Source organism: Mauremys reevesii, linkage group 1, assembly GCF_016161935.1.
Source record: "Mauremys reevesii isolate NIE-2019 linkage group 1, ASM1616193v1, whole genome shotgun sequence".
Lineage (NCBI taxonomy): Eukaryota > Metazoa > Chordata > Testudines > Geoemydidae > Mauremys > Mauremys reevesii.
In genome coordinates this window covers 90767657-90792257 of record NC_052623.1, presented here as the reverse complement: position 1 = coordinate 90792257, position 24601 = coordinate 90767657, and the positions used below count along the sequence as shown (strand labels likewise).

General features: G+C 39.6%; 1 long non-coding RNA gene across 1 annotated transcript; it reads left to right on the top strand.

Annotated features, from left to right (window-relative positions):
* Positions 1 to 18979: 18979 nt before the first annotated feature.
* On the top strand, positions 18980 to 24349 carry LOC120396871. Its single transcript, XR_005593486.1, has 3 exons — positions 18980 to 19115; positions 22110 to 22287; positions 23934 to 24349. It is a non-coding gene; the product is annotated as an uncharacterized LOC120396871 (long non-coding RNA).
* The last annotated feature ends 252 nt before the right edge of the window (positions 24350 to 24601 follow it).

The window sequence follows — 24601 nt, the reverse complement described above, 5'->3', positions numbered from 1 at the left end:
CATAAAAGCTCTGTGAAAAATGTCAGCAAACGTTACTACTTCAGGAAACTAATGTAATGACAAAATACAGAAGAAGTCTGTGCATATCGTACGTCGAATGACCAAAACCAAAAATAAACAATAAAAGTTAAAGATTCATGCAACCACAATTGTTCCCTAGGCAGAAGAAAGAATAGGATTGTCTGTGTAACTCAGTTGCTTGCCCTTCAGAAGGAAAGTTGAATGCACAACCAACAATTTGCCTCAAGCTTCTATTCTATTTTATCAAAATGAGTCAGATTCAGGGCCTAGTCTGTTGGAGCTCAGAGGAAGAAAAGAGAACATTAGTTATACCAAAAGGGGGAAAATGTGTCTATTGAAAATGGCCTGGTGTAAAACTAAATCCTTCAGCTTTTGGTAGAGGAGAACAAACTTTGATTAAATGACATTGTTACAAAAACTTGGATTAAGGTTCACTACATAAATCCTGCCATAGGATGAAAAGAAAATTCCTGGAAGTGCAGTATAAAGCTTCAGATTTATATTAAGATTCATGAAATCTTGCTCTAACCTCTCCTTCATTAATCACCCTTTTAAATGGTTTACATTTCATTAATTCCTTATCTTATATATATGAAAGTCACTTAGCATATTTTAGTCTGAGGGATTACAAAGCACTTCACAAATACATAGCGTTCAGTGTAATTAGAAATCACTAATATAAAGAAATCACTTCACCCCTCATTGAAATGCAGTCAGTTCTGGGGCGAAACATAATACTACTAAATTGTACATAACAATCCCGGATAGGAAATTAAGAGGTTTCTGCAGAGAGGATTTAGATAAACAGTCTGGAATTATGTAAACTGAAATTTAGATGGGGTTAACACTTCTACCCTTGTGAAAAGTGTCAAGATCACTAAAAAAAATTGAATAGTTTGGATGTTGGTTTTGCATTTAATTAAGACAGAATATTTAACAGCATTGTTTTCTATAAAATCATGTGTGAAGGAGTGTACCAACCCCATACAGAGCCTGAATGGATTAATGAGAGCCTCTGGGTGCAAGCAGTCTTGCCCTGCTACACCTGCAGCATATAGCAAGCCTGAAAGGAGAAGTTAAAAGGACTGAACTTTGTTCAACCAGGGCTTGTTTAAGAAGGAGAGCAGATCTCTGGCTTTTATTCAGTGAGAGAAGGCTAGCTGGAGTCAGTTCAACTGCTGGCAGATAGAGCTTGCCTGAAGGAAGGTACCTCTGCAACAGGGAACCCAAGGCAGTTGGGAAATAAAGCATCAGGAACTGAGCCTTCCTAGGAGGAAGTGGCTTGCAGGGAGGTGGAATAATGTGTTGAATAATATGGCCTGCAAAGAAAACTTCCCTCCAGCAGAATGAGCTGCCTTGCAGAAACTGAGGCTCAGCAGTGATCTGGAGGAAGAGACTTAGAGACAAGGGAGCTGATACAATGAGAGCCTGGAAGAAGGCTGAGGCAAAATCCCAAGACAGGGCAACGTAGGAAACAGTCCACGGAGGCAGCCAGGGGTTTGTGTAGTCTGGTCTGACTGCCTATTTGAGTATTCCTGGGTTGGAATCCAATGGAAAAGGAGAGGCTGGGTTCCCTACCAACCCACTGAGGAAGGCCAAGTGCAACCCTTCTCCAGCAAGTGGTAATGCCTACTGTAGCTCCCTGTCAGGGTTCTACCCACACTCTGAACTCTGGGGTACAGATGTGGGGACCCTCCTGAAAGACTCCCTAAGCTTACATTCTACCAGCTTAGGTAAAAACTTCCCCAAGGCACGAATTTCTTTCCTTGTCCTTGGATGGTATTGCTGCCATCACCAAGTGATTTACACAAAAATTCAGCGGAGGGTCACTTGGAATCCCTATTCCCCAAAAATATCCCCCCACACCCCTTCACCCCCTTTCCTGGGAAAGCTTGAGAATAATATACCAACTAGTTGCCTTAGCAATATGAGCACAGACCAGACCCTTTGTCTTTAGGACACTAAAATCAATCAGGTTCTTAAAAGAAGAACTTTATTATAAAGAAAAAAAATAAAAAAATCACACCTGCAAAATCAGGATGGAAGGTAACCTTACAGGATAATAAAAAAGATTTAAAACACAGAGGATTCCCCTCTGGGCTCAGCTTCACAGTTACAAAAACAGGAATAAAACTACCTTTGTAGCATAGGAAAAATTCACAAGCCAAAGCAAAAGATATCCTAATGCATTTCCTTGCCCTACTTACAATTTCTGTAGTTTTAGATGGATTATGCCAGGTATATTTTCAGGAGATGTTGTATCTACTTGGCTTCTCTCTCCATCTGGAGAGGGAACAACAAAAGAGAACAACAAATAAATCCTCCCCCCCCCAGATTTGAAAGAATCTTCTTTCCTCATTTGCTCTTCTAGTCAGGTGCCAACTAGGTTATTTGAACTGCTTAATGCCTTATAGGGAAGGCGATTCAGTACAGCTGCCAAGGAGGAATTTTATGCTACCCTTCCCTTTATATTTATGACACCCCGCTCCCCCACCTACCCCCGATACCAGGGGTAAGTGAGACTGGACTTGAACCAAAGGTCCAATGTGAAGTTGATGGACTATTATTTGTTGGATTATTGGTATTATGGAAAGAGTGGGACTCTGACCTAACCAGTGGGCTGAGTTGCAAGAAGCATCAGACCACTGCCTAGCCAGACTGGCTATTAGCAGGGAGTGCTGAAAGATGAGAGCCATCCCTGCTCTCCAGGGGGGTACACTGGCAAGTGTGTCACATTCTTATAGCATGCTAGGGTATTTCTTCAACACAGAATTAGAGGGAAGCATGTTACCTACTGAATCACCAATACTAATTCCTGTAGGAATCAGGGTTTCCTTTGAAGGTACCCCCAGCTGATGCTGTTTACCTTGTGAAATCTGACAAGATCACAGTCAGAGGTGGTATGGTTGCAACCATAATGGTATTACTGAAGATTTGTCATGTTTGTTCCAGGGAAGTATTGGCCTTTAAACCCTGACAATCATGTTCCTAAAATAAAAGGTAACACCTGCTATCGCTGATGTGATCAAAGGATTAACAGTAGCTAATGTCTGATTCTGACCAAAATGCTCTTCTTCCGATAATCTACCATCTCTTGAGTCACTTTTTACTCAAAGTATCTGCTGTAACAAGGAGCAAATGATTCACCCACCAAGGTCAATAATATTGATAGTTCAAGCCTGCTTAGGGGGCATATCAATAGTCACTCTGAGTCAACTTCATCAGGCCGCAGTTATCTCTTAAGGGCTATTACTGCGACAAAGACACAGAATGGATTCACTTGAATTCAGTAAGGTTGGGATCCAGAACAAAAATAAGTTTTCCTGTAGCCAGATTTATTTGTTGCTATAATAGACAAGACTTACAACTGTATAACCAAGTCAGTTTGGGTGAATTCAAGTTGATAATAAACTCATGACAATATTAACCATCATATTCCCTATGTATGTTAACACATTGTTAGTCCTGTTTATGAGAACAGTGTAAACCATAGGCTAGTGGGATACATGTTAAACATTTCTAAATTTATTTTCATTTGCGGTTGTGTTGGTGATCAGAAAATGTAGCTTACCCCTAGAAATAAATAAAAAGCTAGAGCTGGAAGGGATCACATATGTTATGAAGTCCAAGCCTGTTGCACTTCATTCACATTATTATTATTATTTAATAATAATCAAAACTTTTTTGGGGGGAATGTTTTAGTTTCATGGGACCTAAACATCTAAATTACTAGCAGACAGTATCACTAGATCCATGCAAATTCAGATGCTACAGGATTGGGGAGGTAGGCTCCACGCTCCTTTCTGAGGATTTGGGGATGAGTGGAGCTACTTTGGTGCCTCTCCTATAGTTGAGCATAGAAGCCACTTCCATGCCCCACAGACACAGTGGGAGGAAGGTTGTTTAAGCTTCTACCCTCACTCAACCATTACAACATGATGGGGGCTAATTTAGCTACAACGAGTCAGGAAAAAGATCTTGGAGTTATCGTGGATAGTTCTCTGAAGATGTCCACGCAGTGTGTGCAGAGAAAAAAAAAAAAAAAAAACAGGGAATTTAGAAAAAGGGGGGGATAGATAGAGAATAAGAGAATATATATATTATTATATATAAATCCATACATCATGATCATCTGTACGAATACAGTGTACAGATGTCTCTCTCAAAAAAAAAAAAAGCAGAAAAGAAAAAGAAAAAGGAAAAGAAAAACAAAAAAATGATTAGGGAGGTCCAAGGGTCCATATGAGGAAAGAGGAAGAGGCTAGGACTCTTCAGTTTGGAAAAGAAGAAGAGAAGGGGGAATGATATATATATAGAGGAATATAAAAGATGTTGAGAAAGTGGACAAGGAAAAGTTAAAAGTTATTTATAATACAAGAACTATACAAGAATAAAATGAATATAAAGGAAATTAAAATAAAAAAAAAAAAAATTCTTCTCTTCTCTTCTTCTTCAACAGCAACTTGTGAACTCTCTTACTGAGGAGGTTGTGGAGGAGGGGACTATAAATAAGAAAGGGGGATAAATAAAAATGGTTTGAAGGCTATAAAGTAAAATGGGCTAATGGGGGCCAAGAATGGTGTCCTGGCCTCTGTTCGTCAGAGGATGGAGGATGGATGGATGAGAGGAGAGAGGATCATTGATGATTCATTTCACTCTTCCTCAGGGCACCTGGCATGGGCCACTGCACCTGGGGTAGACTGATACTGGGTGGATGACCCTTTTGGTGGACCTTTCTTCTGACCTTATGTTCTTATGTTCTTAACCAGAAGTCAGTAAAATGTAAATGGGGCATTAATTTAATGAACCTCACAGAACCCCATTTTCTGACAAAAATCAAATGGTAACTAATGCCTCATTCCAGCCATAGATTGCATAGATTCTAATATGACTGGTGCCTCCCTCTACTGAGCGTGAACAAGCTAAAGGGGAGGACACATGATCTGCTCACCCCCCACATGCTATCCTTGCCCCCTCCCTGCCCCACATTACCTGTTGGGGGTGGGGTGGGGCTCTGTTCTCCCACTGCACCTGATCCCCCGCTCTCCAGCATGGTCAGCTGATCCCTGTGGCAGTCGGGCCTGGGCGGGGAGTGGGACTGAGCCACTCCCGGGCACTGCTCTGTGCGGCATAGCCAGTAGCCTGGGAGAAAGCCTGGCTGGGGAGGGGGTCTGATTCTCTCCTGCTTTGCACCTTGTGCGGTTGTTTACAAAGTGGATGGGAAACTATCAAATCAGAGTCTTTGCCCTTTACACTCACTCTACACAAGTTGCCAGGCAGTGGTGGATCACTACTTTAATGGGAATTGAGGGTCCTCACACCCATGCAAGAAGCATACAGCACCTCAGAGCTCTGGGACATAAATTGCCTTTGAGGTTAGAGTAAGGTACCGTCTGGACACTCACAAACTGTTGAAAAACAATTAGAAAAACTAATAGGAAAAGTAAGAAAAATGCTGCTTGAGAATTTATTAGAGTTGATTTAAGGATATTTTATTTGTGTATATTGACATGATGTTGGCAATTTGTATTTTACAGGTTACAAGGCTTTGTCTTTTTGAATCTCAGTGTCTACTGTCATTAAATAATTTTCTGATCATCTTATTGTCTGACACTTCCCATAATTTCCCAACATTTAAAATTTAAAAAAGATAAAACTTGAAAAAAAATTGAAAATAAACACTGATATTAATCTGTTGAAATTATTAGAAATAAAAATTCTGCCAAGCCTACCCATGTGTTAGGAAATTCCCTGTGGAAATAGCCTTGCTCATTTGGATTATGATTGTAGGGTTTTGTTTTGTTTTGTTTTGTTTTTAGAACACAAGACTGTTTTGTTCACCTTCATTTCTTAACATCACCTCTAATGATATCTAAAGATGTTTGATGTTGACTATTTGCTATGACTCAGAGAGAGGCTGCCAATCATTAGAGTATCCATGCTAATCATATTGGAAAACCACCTGAACGACTGACTCTATCATTAAGTTAATACTTGAATAATGAAGTTTGAAGCTAAATAGTAGTGTTCAGAAATAATTGGTAAGATTAAATTTAAAGTGTATATAATACAAGTTTTTAAAATTATCTTTCTGTGGCAGGGGAGAAGTTTGAGTTTGTGGTAGTCACCAAATGGTACTGCTATAGATTGATACACATGATCTGTTTATCTGACTATACAGACAAGCAGATATTGGAGGAATGCTCGTTGCTGTGGTCCAATTCTTTTTAGCCTATTACTAACAGAAGTTTGTTATTCTGCCTTATCCTTACTGTCTGAATTATTTCATATAACTACAGGATATTCCTGTGCAAGTGAACAAAAACATGGTATCAGAATATTACAAAATACCAACCACGAGTGTGAATCCCCCATTTTTTTTTCAGTCTTCATTTTCAAGGGATTCAAGTACAAAACCAACATTCCCTGACACAGTGGCACTTCCATCTGAGACAGATACTTCAGAGCTTGCAGTGTAAGAGAGACTTCAAAAGTGGTACCTGGGATGTGTTGTTGTTTAAGGTCTTCTTAATGTTCTGTAACTAATACACAGGATTGTCTTGGGACAGCTTTGATAATGATCTACTAAATTAATTTATTTTTATTTTACTTTAATTTCAAACTTTTCTATTTTCTGTACTGTGGCAATAAAATTTGTACTTGCTAATGTAGAACAATACTTGACCATCTCCCGGGAAGAATAGGGTGAAAGAAAAAATTTATCTGTTCAATTTCCCATTATAGGCAACTGTAACATAGACTGCTGCATGATAAATGAATACTCCCTCTAGTCAGTCTGTCTTTGAAAACCAATTTACTTACATGTGGCGGTAAGTTTCAGTTTACAAGGGGGTTTCAAGTCTTAAGAGAGTTGTGTGTCAAAATAAGATGTTGTTCTATAACAAATACCCTTGTAGAAATAGCTCAGAATAATATGTAACTGAGCAACATACTGTATCATGGTTCCATATGTTTAAATTAAATTTTAAATTTTAAAGGTTCTTAGGCATTGGTCTGTTGAATGTTAGGCATCCAAGTCCCTTTTGAAAAGGAGACTTAGGCATGTCTGCCACAGATTCTCAAAGGAGGTGCCTAATTTTAATTAAAACCATGTGAGTAAAGTGTTTAAATAGTTTTGAGGGTCTGGGTCTAGGAGCCTAAGTTTCATTGAGAGTCACTTTTGAAAAGGAGATTTGGGATCCCAAGTCAGTTAGGGATAGAAACGCTGAGCAGAGCAATGCCTAAATACATTTTAAAAATTAGGGTCTTAGTTCTTAGTGTACAATTATCTGTATCTCCCCATCCATTTTATACATTTTGCTTTAATAAGAGGGATTATGGTTGCCCTCAGCCTTTTATTAACTCACATGTAATTAAGTGCACTTTCCCATAGAATAAGATTTTACAGACTCTTTTTGAAGAATGTTACTGAAAAATGTATTTTTGTATATTACTTTTCAAAGTACATATAACATAAATGGGGAGGCCATACAAATCTGAGGTGGTGAGGAACAGAAGAGACATTGCCAAGAATTGTAGGTAACTAACAAATCCACAGGGGAACAACTACTTATTTCCATTTATAAAGCTTGCTCTTGCATCCATTTAAATCAGCGGGAGTTTAGCTATTGATTTGAAAGAGGGTGGGATCAGGCCCATAATAAGCATTTTGGGGCCAAGAGTTCTATTACTTGCAATCACTGTCAGACATTTGAGGAATGATGATTACATGGCTTATAAAATGTTGTATAGATTCTTTTCTTTTTAAGAATAATTTGTGCTGTCAGACAACACTCAACAAGCAAAAGTGATGTCTGAACAGTGGAAACATTCAAATAAAACCCTTACATACCAAAAATCTTTTAAAAGGTGCTTACAATTCAAGGCTCAATCTTTTGCCCTTACAGATATGTGTGGGTCACATTGATATTGTTGTGAGTTTGCCAAAACATCATTTAAGATAGCTGTAAGAAACAGTTAAACCCCTTTATAGCAGTTCCCACCCAAAATAAAAGCATATGCAAGCCTACCCAGGAATTAAGACTATGTGGCTGTAGGGATTCTATGGATATTGTTTTATGTAAGGGGGTGTGGGTGCATGGGAGAAATACACAGGAACTGACTCAGGCAGACAAAACAGACAGAGAAGGAAGCTACTCAGACTGGAAAAGTATAGTGTATTGATGGCAAATATATGATTAGGACTGTAAGTGAGGACACTGTCTCCTATTTGGCTCCTCCTGTGTTCAGGGAAATTGGACTTTGTACCTGACTTGTAAATAAACAATAGTTCATGAAAAGTCATAACTCCATTTTTTTTCTTCTAACTGGAACACTTGGAATACCCCTGGATTTTTGGCTAGCTGCTTGGAGCAAAAGGGGAAATAATACATACAGTATATAAGAACACCATGGTGAAGTTACCACATGTACCTGATGGACAGAATTTGGTCTTAATAAATTAAATGCTTTGCCTGTGTAGAACTCATTGCTGAATCAGAGCATAAAATATTATTGTTGAACTGTTCCATGCATAGGCATATTAATATTTCTGTGGTTTACTTACTATTCTGTAAGTTCTGTGTTTTACTGTAAAGCTTGGTAGTTTGTTTTTGTGTTTGCTTTTTATTTAAACCAAGTTGACATTTATACTTGCCAGTCACTGTGACCTTTTGTGGGGTGTTGCCTGACTGGTAGATCACCATTTCTCAGAGTTTCTGGTTTGTTTGTGTTACAGCATCTGATGATGCTTCCCATTGTAATATAGAAGGTAGTTAAAGCTTGTTATGCCCTCTTTTGTTTGATTTGTGTTTGTATTTGGTATTGCACTACTCAGGTGACTAGTTTTGTTTTTAAATACTTGATTTTTAAATTGTTAGAAGATTTTTTTAACCTAAGGACAGGGGTTCCTAGAGTTACTGACCATTAGGACCATTAGGAGACCAAAGCCCCGAGGTAAGTGGGGAAGTGGGATTCCGGGAGGAAGCACAAGCAGGAGACTGCAAGAGGGGAGGACTCCTGTCTCAGACCGAGAAAGCGGGACAATCAGCGAGTTATCTTAAGTTCCTATACACAAATGCAAGAAGCCTGGGGAACAAGCAGGGAGAACTAGAAGTCCTGGCACAGTCAAGGAATTATGATGTAATTGGAATAACAGAGACTTGGTGGGATGACTCACATGACTGGAGTACTGTCATGGATGGATATAAACTGTTCAGGAAGGATAGGCAGGGCAGAAAAGGTGGGGGAGTTGCATTGTATGTAAGAGAGCAGTATGACTGCTCAGAGCTCCAGTATGAAACTGAAGAAAAACCTGAGAGTCTCTGGATTAAATTTAGAAGTATGAACAACAAGGGTAATGTCGTGGTGGGAGTCTGCTACAGACCACCGGACCAGGGGGATGAGGTGGATGAGGCTTTCTTCCAGCAACTAACAGAAGTTGCTAGATCACAGGCCCTGGTTCTCATGGGTGACTTTAATCACCCCGATATCTGCTGGGAGAGCAATACAGCAGTGCACAGACAATCCAGGAAGTTTCTGGAAAGTGTAGGGGACAATTTCCTGGTGCAAGTGCTGGAGGAACCAACTAGGGGAAAAGCTCTTCTTGACCTGCTGCTCACAAAGAGGGAAGAAATAGTAGAGGAAGCAATAGTGGGTGGGAACCTGGGAGGCAGTGACCATGAGATGGTCGAGTTCAGGATCCTGACACAAGGAAGAAAGGAGAGCAGTAGAACAGAGACCCTGGACTTCAGAAAAGCAGACTTCGACTCCCTGAGGGAACTGATGGGCAAGGTCCCCTGGGAGAATAATGTGACGGGGAAAGGAGTCGAGGAAAGCTGGCTGTATTTTAAAGAAACCTTTTTGAGGTTTCAGGAACAAACCATCCCGATGTGTAGGAAGAAAAGCAAATATGGCAGGCGATCAGCTTGGCTCAACAGTGAAATCCTTGCTCATCTTAAACACAAAAAAACAGCTTATAAGACATGGAAGATTGGACAAATAGCCAGGGAGGAGTATAAAAGTATTGCTCAGGCATGCAGGAGTGAAATTAGGAAGGCCAAATCACACTTGGAGTTGCAGCTAGCCGGAGATATTAGGAGTAACAAGAAGGGTTTCTTCAGGTATGTTAGCAACAAGAAGAAAGTCAAGGAAAGTGTGGGCCGCTTGCTGAATGAGGGAGGGAACCTAGTGACAGAGGATGTGGAGAAAGCTAGTGTACTCAATGCTTTTTTTGCCTCTGTCTTCACAGACAAGGTCAGCTCCCAGACCGCTGCGCTCTGCAGCACAGTATGGGGAGGAGGTGACCAGCTCTCTGTGGGGAAAGAAGTAGTTTGGGACTATTTAGAAAAGCTGGACAAGCACAAGTCCATGGGGCCGGATGCGCTGCATCCGAGGGTGCTAAAGGAGTTGGCCGATGAGATTGCAGAGCCATTGGCCATTATCTTTGAAAAATCATGGCAATCGGGGGAGGTCCCGGATGACTGGAAAAAGGCTAATGTAGTGCCCATCTTTAAAAAAGGGAAGAAGGAAGATCCAGGGAACTACAGGCCAGTCAGTCTCACCTCAGTCCCTGGAAAAATCATGGAACAGGTCCTCAAGGAATCAATTCTGAACCACTTAAAGGAGGGGAAAGTGATCAGGAACAGTCAGCCTGGATTCACCAAGGGCAAGTCATGCCTGACTAATCTAATTGCCTTCTATGATGAGATAACCAGCTCTGTGGATGAGGGGAAAGCAGTGGATGTGCTATTTCTGGATTTAGCAAAGCTTTTGATACAGTCTCCCACAGTATTCTTGCCAGCAAGTTAAAGAAGTATGGGCTGGATGAATGGACGGTAAGGTGGATAGAAAACTGGCTAGATGGTCGGGCTCAATGGGTAGTGATCAATGGTTCCATGTCTAGTTGGCAGCCAGTATCAAGTGGAGTGCCCTAAGGGTCAGTGCTGGGACCGGTTTTGTTCAATATCTTCATTAACGATCTGGAGGATGGTGTGGACTGCACCCTTAGCAAGTTTGCAGATGACACTAAATTGGGAGGAGTGGTTGATACGCTGGAGGGTAGGGATAGGATACAGAGGGACCTAGACAAATTAGCGGATTGGGCCAAAAGAAATATGATGTGGTTCAACAAGGGCAAGTGCAGAGTCCTGCACTTAGGACGGAAGAATCCCATGCACTGCTACAGACTAGGGACCGAATGGCTGGGCAGCAGTTCTGCAGAAAAGGACCTAGGCGTTACGGTGGATGAAAAGCTGAATATGAGTCAACAGTGTGCCCTTGTTGCCAAGAAGGCTAATGGCATTTTGGGTTGTATAAGTAGGGGCATTTCCAGCAGATCGAGGGATGTGATCATTCCCCTCTATTCAGCACTGGTGAGGCCTCATTTGGAGTACTGTGTCCAGTTTTGGGCACCACACTACAAGAAGGATGTGGATAAATTGGACAGAGTCCAGCGGAGGGCAACAAAAATGATTAGGGGGCTGGAGCACATGACTTATGAGGAGAGGCTGAGGGAACTGTGATTGTTTAGTTTGCAGAAGAGAAGAATGAGGGGATTTGATAGCTGCTTTCAACTACCTGAAAGGGGGTTCCAAAGAGGATGGATCTAGACTGTTCTCAGTGGTAGAAGATGACAGAACAAGGAGTAATGGTCTCAAGTTGCAGAGGGGGAGGTTTAGGTTGGACATTAGGAAAAACTTTTTCACTAGTAGGGTGGTGAAGAACTGGAATGGGTTACCTAGGGAGGTGGTGGAATCTCCTTCCTTACAGGTTTTTAAGGTCAGGCTTGACAAAGCCCTGGCTGGGATGATTTAGTTGGGTTTGGTCCTGCTTTGAGCAGGGGGTTGGACTAGATGACCTCCTGAGGTCCCTTCCAACCCTGAGATTCTATGATTTTATGATACTCTTTGCTGAGTGCTATTTAGCAACAGTTCTGAGAAAAGGGTTGTTTTATACCAGTACACTTAAAAAAAATCAGTGAAATAAAGGATCTTTCCATTTGTCTCATGTACCCAAATGTTATGATGTATTTCACTAAGTATCCTATGTAATCAGACATAGACAGCAATAAATAGAAAAAACACTCAGTCCTGAGTTGCAAGCGCTTGCATTCTGCTTACTCAGTTTCCATTTTGCTACAATATTTCCTGTGTTAAGATCATTGCTGAACATTTTATTATAGATTCCACACACACAAAGTATAAAACTATTGCCCTTTCTCAACAATAGGAAAGTTCTGATAGCATGATTATACAGTATATTCCCCCGAATACCTAACTATTGCCTGATTGCCTTCTATGATGAGATAACTGAGGATATGGGGAAAGCAATGGATGTGATATATCTTGACTTTAGCAAAGCTTTTGATATGGTCTCCCACAATATTCTTGCCAGGAAATTAAAAAAGTATAGATTGAATGAATGTACTGTAAGGTGAATAGAAAGCTTGCTAGATTGTTGGGCTCAACAGGTAGAGATCAGTGGCTTGATGTCTAGTTGGCAGCTAGTATCAAGTGGAGTGCCCCAAGGGTCGGTCCTGGAACCGCTTATTTTCAACATCTTTATTAATGATCTTGATGATGGGATATATTGCACCCTCAGCAAATTTGCAGATGACACTAAACTGCGGGGAGAGGTAGATATGCTGGAGTGTAGGGATAGGGTCAAGAGTTACCTAGACAAGTTGGAGAATTCAGCCAAAATAAATCTGATGAGGTTCAACAAGGACAAGTGTAGAGTCCAGCACTTAGGAAGGAAGAATCCCATGCACCGCTACAGGCTGGGGACCGACTGGCTAAGCAACAGTTCTGCAGAAAAGGACCTGGGGATTACAGTGGACAAAAAACTGGATCAGCAGTTTGCCCTTGTTGCCAAGGAGGCCGATGGCATATTGGGCTGTGTTAGTAGGAGCATTGCCAGCAGATAGAAGGAAGTGATTATTCCCCTCTATGTGGCACTGGTGAGGCCCCACCTGGGGTATTGCATCCAGTTTTGGTTCCCCCACTACAGAAGGGATGTGGACAAATTGGAGAGAGTCCAGCAGAGGGCAACAAAAATGATTAGTGAGCTGGAACACATGACTTACAAGGAGAGGCTGAGGGAACTGGGGTTATTTAGTCTGCAGAAGAGAAGAGTGAGGGGGGATTTGATAGCAGCCTTCAACTACCGGAAGGGGGTTTCCAGAGAAGATGGAGCTAGGCTGTTCTTAGTGGTGGTAGATGACAAAAAAGAAGCAGTGGTCTCAAGTTGCAGTGGGGGATGTCTAGGTTGGATATTAGGAAACACTATTTGACTAGGAGGGTGGTGAAGCTCTGGAATGGTTACCTAGGGAGGTGGTGGAATCTCTATCCTTAGAGTTTTTTAAGGCTCGACTTGACAAAGCCCTGGCTTGGATGATTTAGTTGGGGTTGGTCCTGCTTTGAGCAGGGGGTTGAACTAGATGACTTCCTGATGTCTCTTCCAAACCTAATATGCTATTATTCTATTACTTCACAACAAACCCAATAGACAGATAGGCTCATTTTACAGACCCAATATTCAAGCAGGCCATATTGTATCATCCTTTTTTAATACACAAAATACCCAATGATTTCAATTAGGTTGTTCTCCTTAGAAATCAAGGGTACAACATAGTCCTATTTGAGTAGTGAAATAAATTTGCATCTTTACCTTTAACTGAATTTTTCTTAGCTGTGTCACTTGTATGTAATTGTTATGCTCTGAATTTGAAATTTGCTTACTTGAAACATTAGTAATTGAAGTCTTTTTTCCTTGCCTTGGGTTTGCTAGAGTAAATTATACTGTATTTGACTTGGTATTTTGAGCCAATGAGATGCAGGTGTGCTATAATATCCCTAGCTTGATGTCACTGAGACATGTGTGGATGCAAGAGAAAATCCTTTAAACACACAGAGGTAACTCCTTAGTAGTTATAGTTCATTAGTGTTCATATGCTTTTATGAGGCGATTAAGTGATCCACACCTTCAGTAGGTGCTGATCTGCCACCGTGTTTGAAGCCAATACTTAAGTTATTATTACTTATAGCCTATTCCTTTGTGTGTACAGATTAAATAGCTGCCTTTCTAGACCATACATTTTTGTCCCGTGGCCCTGAATACAAGTTGACAGATCTGGAAAAACTTACAATGATTTTAAAATAACAATGCATCACTAATGATCACAGGTGTTTTCACATAAACTGAATCTTGTTTATCTCAGTGAAATACATAGCACAGGACATTTTTTTTAGATAGTTCCTAAAAGGAATGATGGGTCTGATTAGTCATAGCCAGGGCATGAAGAAATTCAGCATTTTCTTAAAAGACTTGAATATATCCTTCTCTCTACAGTAAGACTTGCAGAAAACTGAAATATTGTGGCAGGTGCCTCACTAGAGAAGCTATAATCTGGTTTATAAAATAGGGCATGGATTTCTTTCAGCCCCTCCTGTCATAATCAGACTACCATTGAACAGCTGTAATATGCCATTAGTTCACTCCGAAAAAACAAAATGCTGCTTTCATATGTCCTTTCATTGTGTGACCCCCATGAGGTGATTTAAGGTCTGTTAGCTCTGTTTTGTTACCAATCACACAATCTGAGACTGCTCTCCATATCTCTAACCTATAACACACAATGTTTTGGTCTGAAAATTCCCAAGATAATCCTGGAGTGCAATACACTTGCTCTTTTCCAGCCTTTGTGTCTCCCTGGAAAATTAAAATCTGGCAGAAAAATAAAAGATGATGATGTATGCTAAGGCCTTATTTACTAATGTGCTTGCTGCTCTGACTTTCCCCTTGACAGACCACTTTTATATGACTATCAATTAACTTAAAACAAGTAGGTACTTAATTTATTTAGAAATTAATAGAATGAAAACATGCCTTTCCTTTGAGAGCAATGAATTAGTGTTTGTTTTTCCCCTTTCTCGCAGCAGACTATGTGGTGTCTTCCTCTAAGGACTGCCTTAGAAATAAGTCATAAATGTCACAGTTTGCTCCCAACTAAATTAAGAAAAGAACAACTTAGTCGTGGTGTGTTCCAATGTTGTATTTCACAATGTTTATAATTAAGTGCTTTACTCCTCTGAATATATCCTTCTACACTAAGATAATCCCCTAGTATAATAATCATAACTACCTACCTACATACACAGTCATCAGCAGGGCTTGAACCAAAGACATTCTGTACTATAATCACAAGTCTCTACTAATTCAGCTAAAGCAAGATCTCTAATAGTTGTGTAATGGTTCTAGACTTGCAATGAGAGTGATAACCAGAGGATCCAACAATCTTGTCCTGAGCATTAGAGGTGTACCGAAATTCAGATCTCAGCCAGGCTATTTCTGTAACAAAATATGACTTCAGACAAACACTGCAGTTGTCAGCAAGGATTGAATCTAAAAAAACCCAGCACTAAAAATACATATCTCTACAACTCCAAAGGTGAATTCCTTTAGCTCTAATGCAGCAGCTGTACAGTTGCTGGGATCAATTACCAAAGGATCACACATTATCCTTGTTCATTACACTAACACCAACTGACCTATTCTGTTCATTCCAAATTTCAGTAGTCTCAAGAATTTTTTTGTGTGGATGGGTGTGTTTGTGGGATTTTTTTCTTTGTATGTTTTAAATAGGAAGGGGAAGCATGATTCAAGATCACAAGCCAGATTTTCAAAAGAGCTCTACTTTCACTGAGGTTCCAAAATGAAATGGCAAATTTAAAAAAAAAAATCAGTACCTGGAAAAATACATGAATTTCTCTTCCTCTAGCTACTATGGACCAACTACATATCTGGCAGAAACCTAGGACTCAAGGCAGAAAAAGCCTTGCTCACATATTTAACTCCTCCACTTCAGCTTTCAAGAATAGTTATGGAACCCACACTGTGTTCTCACTATTTTTAAAATAGACAGACACTTGTTAGTTGGATTCTTTACACATATTATTTTCCTTAGTAGTGTTGTCAGTATAGTTTAGATAGGAGTCTTTTTTTCAACCCTGAACTATTTCAAGTGGTGTCTGGATTTCAGAAACAATGGCTGATCCAGAGCTGAGTTGCTCTTTAGAAATGTGCAGTTTCCAAGGGCAAGATGTCAATTTCAAATGATCACATTAGGTCCCTTCAGTGTTTGGGGACGGTTATTCATCACAAGATTATTGACTTTGTGCTTTCTTTAACCCATGAAATGGAAGTAACATGTAGGCGAACTTGAATGTTGTGGGACTAGAAGAAGCCTTAGTTGCTCAGCTTTGCTCTTCCAAGGATATTGAACTGTTTGTCCCTAAAATGCATGATAAGAGTCTAAACTACATTTTTGGCACCAGTGACAAAATCCAAATGTTCACCCAATTTGTGACATCCAAGAACTGACTGTACAGTAGATAATTATAAAAAACAATGATCCTGACCCTGCTAGGTGCTGGTCATGGTCACCTCAGTGGCAGTTGAGGGCACTCAATATTTCATCGGACTAGCTGCACTGTATGTTTATACCTATGTACCGAGCTCTCTGAAAGGCTTTTTCCCCCATCTCCTGTGTATTAAAATAAACCACATCTTATCTTCTCCCTGTCTTCCTCAGGGGAACTTCAGTTTGTGGAAACCATATCTGTGTTCCTCTAACATTTTAAAACACAAATGTGATTTTTATAATTCTAAGGATCTCTATAGTGAAACAGTTGCTGCCAGTTTTGCATTACAAATCTTTTTCCCAAATAGTGACTCCAAGGCATGGACATCAAAGAAATTGATTTTACTCCATATAGCTATTGGCAAAAGACATAGCTTGACTCTCCAGTGGTAAGAAAAGATAGTGTCCCTTGTTTTCAGTCCTGTGAATGAAATAAAACAAACAGTATTACATATTTCTAAAGTAAATCAATATATGTTACATCCACAGCTGCCAAAACCAGTTCACCTCCAAAGTATATTTTCATTACAATGTCAGTATAAATGTTTGAATATAAGAACATTCAGTGAAGTTGTGTGAAAACTTAACTGTAGGTCAAATTTTGTTTGCCCTAATAACACAAATAATATCTCTTCTCTAAAAGGGATTCATTATATAAGTAAGCATAATTTGGCTTTACACATTTCTTATATAAATAATATGACCGAATGAGATAATGCTATTAGTGATAAATATCTAACAGATTGAAAGAAATAAACAAATCTCCTAAAATCTGGTATGTTGATTTTTAACAGAGTAATGTTGAGAAGTTTGGATAAGAGGTGCTTGCTTGCTAATTTTTTGTCCAGTCACCACTCATTAAACAGCAAAATGCACAATGAAAAAGAAGAAAGTAATAACTAGGATGGTTCTGGGAGGTTTCACTGTATCTTGAATGCTGAGACTATAACATTAATAATCCTTTTAGGGTTTCACGCTTGACTACAGTGTCTATTTCTAGAGGACATTAATTACAGTCATAGCTTTCTTGGTTACTTTACTTAGACCATGATAAACTCACATTTGTGTCTGTTAATGGATTAAAGAATGATCTAAAGAAGTATTATTTTCTTTTGTATAATTAACTTCTTCTACAGCAAGTTCTGAATTCAGAGAAAGCAGATCATTTAATTTTGTTCCTTTTAATTTCACATTACAAGTGCTTCACAAAACAATCAATTATATTTTGATACTCATGTGACTACTTAATAAAAAAAATCCCCATATAATTTTACCCCATTTACATTTTCAAATTCGGCACCTGATTTATTGCATATTTTAAAGCAATGAATTTAATATGTTCTATACTCCTTTCTAAGGTTAAATTCCTGTAAGCCTGAACCAATAGAAATTTAACAGATTTCAGTTTTGAGTTAGAGATGAAATAGAAATTTCCAATGTTTGGGAAATTCCAATATTTCAAAATTTGTTTTGCTCCAAATTTGGACAAAAAATATCAAAATATTCTGAGAAATATTCCAGAAAAGTTCAAAAAAATTGTTAATATCTAAATGTTTTGACACTACCAATTGAAACAAAACATTTAAATGTTCTTGGATCAAAATATTTCATTTTGTTTTGCTCAACCAAAGTGAAACATTTTGTTTTGGCTTGGTTCAGTATGAAATTGTGTACCCCGTACCAATGAGGTTGTCTCATAGGGGTTGTAGTTTGACTGCCTCATATGCCCATTCTCTTCTATGGGCCAGGTTCTTTGACCAGGCAACATGGCTTCATGACTTATGATGCACCACATCTGCTCAATCATAGGAGAGAGTGCTGTACATCATGGGAGATGTAGTCCATCTAGGGAGCCATCCAACAGAAGAGAGTGGGGATATGAGGTACCACATCAATTTAAGTGGATACAGATTAATGTTGATCCAGCCTGACCCACAGCAAAATCTTTCAGTTTGGTGTGACAGGCCAAAATGTTCTGATTTGGCTTGATCTCACACAAAACAAAATATTTCATTTAAAATTGTTATTGGAAAAATTTCCAGAAACTTTATTTTCCATCAAAGTAAATTTTAATGGACAGTTCCCAACCAGCTGTATTCTGAGTGCAACTAGAACTTGGGGCAAAATAGTTATCAGTCAACAAAAACCTAAATTAATTTAGCCTTTTATTAATGTTTTCTGGATGTATAAAGTTATGAAGATATTGATAGTGGTTGCCTAATGAAGGTTACATCAAGATTTTCTTTGACAGGAACTTCAAACTTCACTAGGGCCGAAACAACAAATTATTTGCGTCTGGCTTTTTTGTTTGTTTTTTGTTTCTTTTAAACAGGAATGTGTTCTTTTAGGCATCTCTGCTTTTTTGAGAGTAACTGGCCTCAGACACCTGTCCTTGGGAAAAAAGCAAAGGTAGGAAAAACTCCACACACTTCAGAATTTAGCATGGTTTCCCCCCTGACTTTGTACCCTGTTTAGACACGTAAATATCCAAACTGCTGCTTCGGACGTATAAACATATTTCTCCCTAAATCTTTTAGCTTTTCTCTTCAAAAAGGAACAATATAAACTGTTGAAAAAAATGAAAGAAAAAGAAAAGAACCTGAACAAGGCTGCTTCACTTCTGCATTGATGATGCATGGTTGACCAGCCAGGACAGCACCTCAACAGTGAAAAGGTTGCTATTTTAACCTTTGGTTGGGCTAAGACAGTTGTTCTCAGCCAGGGGTATATGTACCCCTGGGGGTACATACAGGTCTTCCAGAGGGGTACATCAACTCATCTAGATAGTTGCCTAGTTTTACAATATACTGTACTATATAAAAAGCATTGGCAAAGTCAGTACAAACTAAAATTTCAGACAGACAATGAGTTGTTTATACTGCTCTATATACTATATATTGATATGTAAGTACAATATTTATACTCCAATTGATTAATTATATGGTAAAAATGAGAAAGTAAGCATTTTTTCATCAATAGTGCGCTATAACACTTTTGTATTTTTATGTCTGATTTTGTAAGCAAGTAATTTTTAAGTGAGGGGAAACTTGGGGGTACACAAGACAAATCAGACTCCTGAAAAGGGTACAGTAGTCTAGAAAGGTTGAGAGCCACTCAGCTACAGTTTACTTTGTTGCCCTTCTCCAGAGCCTTTAAAAAAAATCAACAACTCCACAACTCCCTTAGAAAAGCACCTGGAGACCCAGAATTCACTCACTGAGGAGTTTCAGGAAGGATTGCACAGCGTCAACCTCCCTACAATCATGTCTAAAAGAATAAAAGGAATGAACTTAATTCCTAAGTGCTAACTTTATAAAATCTCATGATAAAGAAACATAATAAATAAATTATATTTTACAACATAACATGGCTACTTTATAAGCCACATATATTATCTGCACAGTGGTATGTAAACATAAATAAAGTAAACAAATTAAATCTAAACAGGTCAGTCCCCAGAAAAAGACAATGAGAAGAAACTCAGATTTTCTGAAAGTTTGGGTTGAATTCACCTGTCTCAGTTAGAGTTTTTGATCACCAAATCCGCTGAATCAGAAGCAACGTCTTCCCTCCACTTGTCGAAATTTTCAGCTGGAATCCATGCAGATTCTTCCTCCTCCTCTGCTGAAATTACTCAGTTACCTCCTAAGCTAACCAATTAACCAACCACTCTGTTTAAATATACAGATTTAAAACAAACAAACAAACAACCCAAAACCCTGTTACAGGACAATACAAGACCAAGAATAGCAAAATCTAAATGATTCTTTCCCCATTATCACATTTATGTTATAGGCATAGCTTCAGAGACAAATTGAGTTAAGCAAAATAGTCTTGTTACCTGTTTGCTCAAGGCTGTTTGAATCCAGAGCTCCATGCAACAGCACAGAACAGTTTGTCCAGCAATGCTATGACCTCATGCCTAGAACTCATTGGGAAATGATGTTCCATTCTGTGAGAATTTTCATGATTTTAAAAAATGTTCCCATCCCAAAAAATCTGATATTCTGGCTAACTGACAATCTGAAAAACATTTTGGATCAGATAAAATCAAGACAACCATTTCAATTTGATCCTAAGTTCAAAATTGAAATATTTTTATTTTGCAAATGTTGAAATGATACATTTAAACATTTTTTTTTCAAATTGGGAGAGTCTCAAAACCAACCCTTTTCTACAAACACTTCCAGTTTTGATGAATCAGCATCTTCAGAAAAATTCCCATCCAGCTCTATTTAGGCCCCAATTCTAAGCAACAGTGGAACCCGGGGGTCGTCAACCTCTGGCACGTGGCTCGCCAGGGTGAACACTGTGGCGGGCCGGGCCAGTTTGTTTACCTGCCGCATCAGCAGGTTTGGCCAACTGTGACTCCCACTAGCCGCAGTTCGCCATCCCAGGCCAATGGAGGCTGCGGGAAGCGGTGTGGGCCAAGGGATGTGCTGGCCGTGGCTTCCCACCACCTCCATTGTCCTGGGACAGTGAACTGCAGCCAGTGGGAGCCGCGATCAGCCGAACCTGCCAATGTGGCAGGTAAACAAATTGGCCCAGTCCGCCAGGGTGCTTACCCTGGCGAGCCACATGCCAGAGGTTGCCGACCCCGATGCAACAAACAGCAACTAATTAATACATTCATTCTAAAAGGTTTTAGGGCTAAATTACACCACCTATATTCATTCTGACTAGTTCTTTACTATACAAGTAGAATGAGACTACTCAGAATAAAACGTTGCTCAATGTGAGTACAGGTGCCAGAATTAGGCCCTTAAATGAAATTGTTTTTCCGACAAATTGGGCTTTGAGATGTGAAATCACTATTTTATGTGAGCAAATACATGAGCATATTTACTTCAGATTTATGTTCTTTCATTCAAGTGATTCTTTTAACCCCGTCTTCTCCCTATTCTTTACTTGTCTGGCTGTGTACGTTACTGTGGATACTGTGCTGATGCTTTGTGACCCCTGTGCCCTTAATAATTTTAATGCCTGGACAAGACATTTTAAGTTTTAGCTGGGGAGGCAACTGTATAGCCAGGGATATATATTTCTTATTTTTGCAGTTAGCATTGTTGTTTTTAATTACTAGATTTTCTTTGTGAGGTGATAGAGCAGGTTTAAACAAAAATGCATAAAGTATTATTACTCTATGATTTTCTGTGCACAAATAATGTGTATTAAGTAGATGAAGAGTAGAGTTTTTTAGTTACCCCCAGGGTTTTTGAAACAGTATATATACACAATTATATCCCTGCCTTAAAATCCTTAAATGTTAACTTCACTCTCAGTTTTTGAGCCACGGGTCAGGAGCCAGTGGTCCCCCACTTTTAGGGCTCTTCCGTCGCCCCTGTACAGAATAAGTAAAATAGAACACCTTGAATAAAATTCTGTAGAACCTCTTTCAGGGTAAGCTGAGCTTGGGACTTCACCTCACAGTTGCCAGGTTTAGCTCCCCTCCCGAGGTGAAGAGAATTAGTCCATGGGTCATGTTACAGGACAATGTGCCTCAGAACCAGGTCTGCTGGGGTAATATAAGGGTAACCTGAGTTCATTCAGAGGAAGGCTAGCATTTGGGAGCCTGCTATGTATTGAGAGAAACCTGTAAGGAATAGGAACCTTGGGCCCAGTCCTGTTCCCACTTAAATCAATGACACAACTTTGATTGTCTTATCAGTGACTTCTTGGATAAAGAAGTCTCAAGCCACCTATGAATAGATCTGCAATGGAGCTGCATGGACCTTGATCCACACTTTCACAAAGTGCTACAGGAATGAAGAAATGATAAGGGTTGGTTGTCCTTACGAGTGAGATTAAGAGCCACAAAGAGTGAGGCTTTCCAAGTGGGGTTTGAGGTAACTGCTTAAGAAAAGGACTTTCATCTTTGGTCCTTGGCATCATTCAATATCCAGGTTTTTAATCCAACTATCCAACCAGTTTCTTTTAAAATGTACATTGTTTAATATTGCATATGAAACACTAACATGTTCTAATTCACACTAAAACGTAGGGCAAGTAAGAATTCTATATGCAAGGCAAACCAGTGGATTATAATAAAAGCAATTATTTGCTGGTTGGAACAAAAACCTGGATGGTTAGAGATCTCTGAGGACCAGAGTTAATAACCCCTGGTTTAGTCACATAGTGAATGGACAGAACAAGAGAAATATTCAAAAAAAATCTGTTTTTATATAAACCTAACTGTGGTGGGGTGGCTGCCCCACACAGGGAGAAGAAGGGGTTAAAAGCAGAACCAGGGAGGTCGTAGAACCCACTAATCAGGAAACGGCTTACTGAGCCCACCAACAGGGGGGAGGCTTGATGGAAAAGACAATCAGGGCTGGTGAGGACCATATATAAAGGGATGCTCAGCAAAGCAGAGGGGAGTCTCTCCCCAGAGGGCAAAGAAGGAGGATTTGCTGCCTGAAGAAGCACCATAGGTAGAGCAGTGCAGAGCAGGGGCAGCAGAGTGTGAGAGTGAGCTGCTGGCTGACCACTGCCAGGCTGGGACCTTGCTACAAGGGCTGAGTGGCCCAGGGAAAATAGGCAGTAGGTTGGACGAGGGCAGTTGGTGGCGGCCGGCTAAAGGGTCCCTGGGTCGGGACCCAGAGTAGCGGGTGGGCCTCTGAATGAGCACATTCCAAAGCTGAGGGGCCCTCTCACGGAGTGATACTCGAGATCCCAGAGTGAGCATCTCTACTGACTGCATCTGTGGCAATATCATTTGAGGATAATACTTGGTATTCTTACAAATTTATATATTTAAAAATTAAACATTCTTGGTGCTTTCAGTTAATATATTGAATGCTTTGTTTGTGGGGCAGCATTAGAATTGAATTGGGAACTACCTCTTGTATCAGACTGAATTGACATTACACTATGCTGAGAAACTACTCCTACACACAATATGAAATGTCATTGCTATGGTCTTTGTCCACTAACTCAGTATGATGTCTACATGGTGCAAAGGGATTGCAGTTTACTCATATTTGAATATCCCAACAGAGTGACTGTCATTTTCCTTCTTTTACAACAGTGTTAAATTACATGAATATCTGACTAATATCAAAGCCTCCTGACTAATATCAAAGTTTGCACATGCTCCCGTCTTGAACATTTCATCATTCAAAGGTAGCTTCTCACATGCATACTTGACTACACTAGTATAGAATGCTCTGGCTGCTCAAAAGAACTTCTGTTTTCCAAGAGTACTAATATCCACATGTTCTTCCAACTTCTGTACAACCTGTTTTGTGACCAAATCTACAAACAGATGTGTCTTGAAGCTGATTGTCAGAATTAGTAAAGTCTGCATTTGTCAGTGAGGCAGCATTTTTGATCATTTCCACTTGAGTAAACCTTCCTAGTGAGTTTCTCACAAAAAGAGAAAGCATACCATCTACTGTGTAAATATAAATATCTTCCCTCTGCAGAAAGTTGTTAGTGGTACTAAACACTGGGAGTACAGCCTGGTAGAACAACAGATACATTTCTGTCCTAGGATGCCTGAAAGCAGAACTTTAGTCGCCTGAACCTTGCACAGCTATCATCAACAGACAAGAAGTAGCTTTTGAGAACTGTGTACTGCTGCAACAATCTTAATAGCTATTTCCAGGCTAAGCCATCAAGGATGAACATGCTTCAGAATCTGTCGGTATTCAACTTCACAGAAACTACAAAACTCCTCCAAGAATGACTGTCATTTTGTACTTTTGTCAAAGTAATAGTAACAATCAATACATACATCTTCAACATCAAATCCTGACACTTTAGAAACCTGTGAAGCACCAGCAGTATTGTAGATGATGTAGTATGGACATCCCATGAAATACACACATTAATTCTTACTTTGAAAAAGGATCTTAATTGAATTATTCTTACCCATGTTTACACTGGCACTGTCTACGGAAAATTCAGTACAGTTATCCCATGTGACATCATTCTCTCACTGATTTTGGAATATAGATATATATTCCAAAATCGGTGAGAGAATATATATATATATATAATTTTGCAGAGGCTGCATGAATGCCAGTAGTGAGGCATAAGCCAAGTAACTGTGATGTCACAAGATGCTTCTGGATATCAAAATTCTTCACTGTCAATGGATTCATTTTTTCTAAGCCTGTGTCATTAGGGCCATGAACAGAAAGAGAAAAGGCTTCAATC